General features: G+C 36.5%; 1 long non-coding RNA gene across 1 annotated transcript in view; it reads left to right on the forward strand.

The window, feature by feature from the left end:
• Positions 1 to 5,379, forward strand: part of LOC121037545 (uncharacterized) — a 6,726-nt gene extending 1,347 nt beyond the window's left edge. The window contains exons 2-3 of the long non-coding RNA XR_005793819.1: positions 750 to 754; positions 5,273 to 5,379. This is a non-coding gene — a long non-coding RNA (uncharacterized LOC121037545). The remainder of the gene's footprint in view (positions 1 to 749; positions 755 to 5,272) is intronic.
• The last annotated feature ends 267 nt before the right edge of the window (positions 5,380 to 5,646 follow it).

Here is a 5,646-nt window from a genome sequence, read left to right on the forward strand (position 1 = left end):
ATGGAATACTACGTGGCAATGAGAAAAAATGAAATATGGCCTTTTGTAGCAACGTGGATGGAACTGGAGAGTGTGATGCTAAGTGAAATAAGCCATACAGAGAAAGACAGATACCATATGGTTTCACTCTTATGTGGATCCTGAGAAACTTAACAGGAACCCATGGGAGAGGGGAAGGAAAAAAAAAAAAAAAAAGAAGTTAGAGTGGGAGAGAGCCAAAGCATAAGAGACTGTTGAGAACTGAGAACAAACTAAGGGTTGATGGGGGGTGGGAGGGAGGAGAGGGTGGGTGATGGGTATTGAGGAGGGCACCTTTTGGGATGAGCACTGGGTGTTGTATGGAAACCAATTTGACAATAAATTTCATATAAAAAAAAAAAAGACTGGTACTATATTGAGCAGTGAATGAGACTATGAATTAGCTTCTCTGCCCTGGCAAGTCAGCAAGAAGGGTCCCAGGGACTGCACAAATTTTTCTGGGGGACCTGAAACAGGCAAAACTATGCACTGAATTTTCTGACCAGATAGAGCCAGTGGTTTTGCTCTGCAAATGGAAAGAGACACAGGTTTTCTCTGTGTTTATATGCCACTATATGTATGGCTGTTGGATGGGCAGTGCAGCTTGCTGTGTGCTTTGGTTAGGTTCTTTGGTCAGGCAGGTTGAAATATTTTTTTCAGCAATAAGTGGGGCTACCCATTAGTTTCCCTGCCCAATGGCAGTAAAATAACTTGCTTTAAGGCTGATAAAGTTTTTGTGCGTATTACTGAATCAAGGCAACCTTTGCCCCAATCTCCTTGGCCAAACAGAGCCATTGACTTTGCTTTGCAGACTATCACCTCTGCTGCCATTCTCTCTGCTCAGTGAAAAAGTTGGTCTACACAATGTTTTAGGTGTTCTGGCCAGGATTTCTGGTCATGTAAGGCTGGGAGCTTCAATTAGCAACAGGCAGGGCTATGACTTAACTCCAATGCCTGGACAGGGCAGAGCAGGCTCTGGAACTTGCAAACCTCCTTATCTGAGAACCTAAATTATACAGAATAGCACCCATCAGGTTACCTAGTCAGACTGTGCTGCTGATTCTACCGGTAAGCAAAACTGCTGGTCAGGAATACTGTTTAGGTGCTATGGGTAGGAATTTGGTCTGCCAAGATCCAAATACTGGTTGTGGCAAATCTTTCCCCTCCTTCTCTGTTATAGTTAGATTTCTAGTGGTCAAGGTCCACAGATCCCCCTGCACTTCTTGTGGGGCAAGACCAGAGTGGGTACTTCCAATAAAGTGACCCACAATTCTGGGGGTCTGGAAGTGTACCCTGGGCTCTGTTTTCCCACTAGGAGAATAGCATGCTCAGTGGCATGATACTGTGCTAGCCTAGAGGAATGGGCAATGTGGTCAGTGTGTAGTCCCTCCTCTTACTCTTCCTATGTGGTCTCTCTTGGTCTGTGTGGTACAGAGTTGTCAAAATTTTGTGGTGGAAACATTATAATATTAATTATAATGTATAATTAGTATAATTATACATTATAATTATACATATTAAATTATACATATACACACACATACATACATATATATACATACACATACATACACATATATGTATATACTACATATATGTATATGTAAACATATATATATATGTAGTACATATATAATTTTAGAGTTTGACATGTTCAAGGAGCATTCACATTGAGCTATCTCCTGAAAAGGTGAAACAAGAAGCTAGGAGAGGTCAGGACTAGGTATATTGCAGATTTGGGCAGAGATAGATTGTAAGGGGAAAATAACAAAATGTGAAGAGTGCTTAAGGACAAAAGAGGAAAATAAATAGGATTGGGGTGAAAAGATAGGAGTTTAGTAAGGGACCTTGTGATTTTCAGGTTCAAAAGAAGTGTAAGAATGGATTCACTGTAGGGTAAATGTTTTAGCTCAAGAGAGAGGTCAGAACCAAAGATATAAAGTCATTGTTATAGAGGCTATATCATAGAGCTATGTATGGAATGACTCAGAAAAAGACAAGACAGGGAAGGAAAGACTCCAGGAGAGCTCTGCCAAAAAGGAAATTGGAGAGAGGAATGCAGTGTACACTTATAGAAAGTGAGATAATAAAGAGAAAACATTAACTTTCTAGTGAAAGAAGAGAATTTCAAGAAAAAAAAATACATTGACATCAACAGTGTCCACTATCCTGTTAATGTCTAGATAAGTAAGGACTAGATTTTCCATTAAATTGGGTAGTTTAAAGGTCATTAGTATCCTTAGAAGACCATTCCTAATAGATAGATTCAACAATCCTATGACCTGAGATTTACAAGAAAACATTATAAAAAAATAACTAAAAAGGTTAATACTTCTTTACCGAATGTAGACATGCAGGAGAAATTGTTTGCCAAAATGGAAAATGTTGGGGTAATAAAGGGAAAAGTGAAGGCACAGGGGAGGAAAGAGAAAGAGACAGAAAGTCAAAATCACTGACCCCAAGGAAAACAGTGATGGAATTATTTGCACTTTTATTTGCATCTCTATTTATCTTTATTTCCTTTCTTCTTATCTTGAGGAAGAAAAAAAAAATGGCCGTTCCTGAGTTTTTAATGCAAGCTCTCAATTTTCTTTGTTAAGAAGAGACAATGGCATTGGCTGGCAGTGGGGGTGGGGTGGGGGGGAGAGAAGCTTGATGAACAGAAAGATCTAAAATAACTTTATTATTTAAGATATATTATGGTACAATAGTTTAGAACATGATCATCTCAATAAGTGAAGAAAAACATATACTGTCTAAACACTGACACTGCTTGTTTGTGGTGTAACACTATGTAAGTAACTCCCCAAACCCAAGCAGTCTGAAAAATTGGGATAATATTGTTACATGGTGAAAATTAAGAACTCACATTCATTGAGTGCCTCCAGTATTTCAGATTGTAGAGCAATATCTTGAAAGGTATTTCCATTTATATTTCTATATTTTAATTTTCTAACTTAATTGTAAGGATTCACAATGGTATGTACTATACCTGGTATTATTTTTGTATGTTTTTCTCTACTCAGCATGGAGAATGGTACACAGTGAGAGCTTTAAATGTGTTTGAATTCTCTAGAATTTTGAAAACATTTCTTTGGGTCAGTCTTGTGTCTCTTAACCACAATAGGCTTTTTAGAGTGGGAGACAATAGTACAAAGGAATTTTTCTAGAAGAGACCAGTAACTAACAATATATACTATGAATTAACATTTTTAGAGTAATGTAAAAAAAAATCCCTTTGTTGTCTGTTACAGGTCTATTATAAGCTTATGGAGAGTTTGGACTTCTATCACTTCTATAATATTTCAGTGCTTAAAAAGACTTTCATTTTGACTTAATTTTCTACCTACTTTCATAAAGTATGTCTTTATTTGCTCCCAATCTAAGTTCTCTCATTCTTATATTTTGTGTTATATTAGATATTTTGCTAATTTTATGGGTTCTAGTCTTATATATGAATATATTTTTTTCCATTCTTGGCACATGTATTATACAATTACATATCTATGAAGCCTTGGACATCTTAACCATTTTACCTATGTTTTGTGGAATCAACTCTATTCCTTTGGATATTTCTTTCTCTCCTCCAGGTATGGAAATTAATCTTACATTCTATTGCAATTATAAAATTTACCTCAGAATCCACTGACACTTGTAACAATAAATTTCTAAAAATAAGTGAAGTCATGTACAAATGACATATGATACAGTTCTATTGTTTCCTGGGATGATTTCATGTCAAACAAAAGTAGAATAAGCTAAAGCTTTATATTTGTGAGAGAGATACAGCTTTGTTTTTCCTCTAATTAATATACTAAAGCATAGCCTATTGAAGATGTTGTTGATGGAAAAGATCTAAGAAAGCATTTTGCCTAGGGTTTCTTAAAACAATTTTCTATAATATTTTATCAAATAAAACATTCATGGAATCTCAACAAATAAACCAAAGCAATTACACTTTGATATGTTACACGTGGGGGTCATAGCTCTTCTTTCCTTTTTCAGCTCTCTTGTGGATGTGAAGCAACATGGCACCTCCACAGCATAGTGCAGTAGTGAAGAGAATATATCTTCATCTTTGAGAGTATGGATGGACGTAAGTAAGTGAATGATCCTCCCTTTTAAACTGCGACGATCCAAGGTTTTGTTGTATTTGGAGCCTAATATATTCCTAACTTACAAGTAACAAATTCTACTTGAGGATGTTCTTGAGTTATCAATGCGTCCAGTTCTAGTGAGTTCTCTATAAGAAAAGAAAAAAACAGTGTACAGGCATACTTGAGACATTGCAGGTTTGATTCCAGACTACTGCAATTAAGTGAATATTACAACAAAGCAAGTCAAATTAATTTTTTGCTTTTCCACTGCATGTGAAAGTTATGTTTACACTGTATTTTAGAATACAATTGCATACTTAATAGGCTATCTAAAAAAAACAACATATATACCTTAATTTAAAAATACCTTATTGCTAAAAAAAAATTCCAGGTTGGAACTTTTTTGTTGGTGGAAGGTCTTGCCTCAATGTTGACGGCTGCTGACTGATCAGAGTGGTGGTTGCTGAAGGCTGGTGTGGCTATGGTAAGTTCTTAAAAGAAGACAACAATAAGGTTTACTGCATCAAGTGACTCTCATGAACAATTTCTCTGTAGCATGCAAGGCTATTTGATCGCATTTTACCAATAGAACTTTTTTTTTTCAAATTTAGAGTTAGTGCTCTCAAACCCTGATGTGTTTTATCAACTAATTCTACATATATTCTATATCCTTTGTTGTTTTTCAAGAATCTTCACAGCATCTTCACCAGGAGTAGTTTCCATCTCATAAACCACTTTATCCATCCATTAGAAGCAACTCCTCATCTGTTCAAGTTTTATCATGAGAATGCCATAATTCTGTCCCATCTTTGGGCTTCACTTCTAATTCTAGTTCCCTTGCTATTTTCACCACATCTGCAGTTATGCCCTCCACTGAAATCTTAAAGCCATCACAGTCATCCATCAAGTTTGGAATCAACTTCTACCAAGCTCCTGGTAATGATGATGATTGACCTTTTCCCATAAATTGTGAGTGTTCTTAATGTGATCTAGAATGGTGAATATATTCCAGAATATGTTCAATGGGCTTTGCCCAGGTCACTATCTGTGGCAGCTATAGCCTTATGAAATGTAAAATTTGAATCCTTGATCCATGTGCTACAGAATGGATGTTGTGTTAGCAGCCATGGGGAAAAAACAAAACATTAATCTCATAGTACATCTACATCAGAACTCTTGGGTGGCCAGGTGCATTATCAATGAGCAGTAATATTTTGAAAGAATTTTTTTCCCAAACTGTAGGTCTTAAGATTGGGCTTAAAATAGTCAGTAACCCATGTTGTAAAGAGATGTGCTGTCACCCAGGCTTTTTTGTACCATTTATAGAGCAGAGGAAGAGATTTACTATAACAGCCCTAGGATTTACAGAATGGTAAATGGACATCAGCTTTAGCTTAAAGTCACTAGCTGCCACAGCTCCTAACAGAGTCTACCTGCCTTTAAAAGGAGGCATTGGCTTCTCCTCTCTAGCTAAGACAGACCTAGGTAACACCTTCTTCCAATAGAAGGCTGTTTTGTCTATGTTGAAAAT

Source organism: Herpailurus yagouaroundi, unplaced genomic scaffold (assembly GCF_014898765.1).
Source record: "Herpailurus yagouaroundi ecotype Mexico unplaced genomic scaffold, PumYag 163, whole genome shotgun sequence".
Taxonomy (NCBI): domain Eukaryota; kingdom Metazoa; phylum Chordata; class Mammalia; order Carnivora; family Felidae; genus Herpailurus; species Herpailurus yagouaroundi.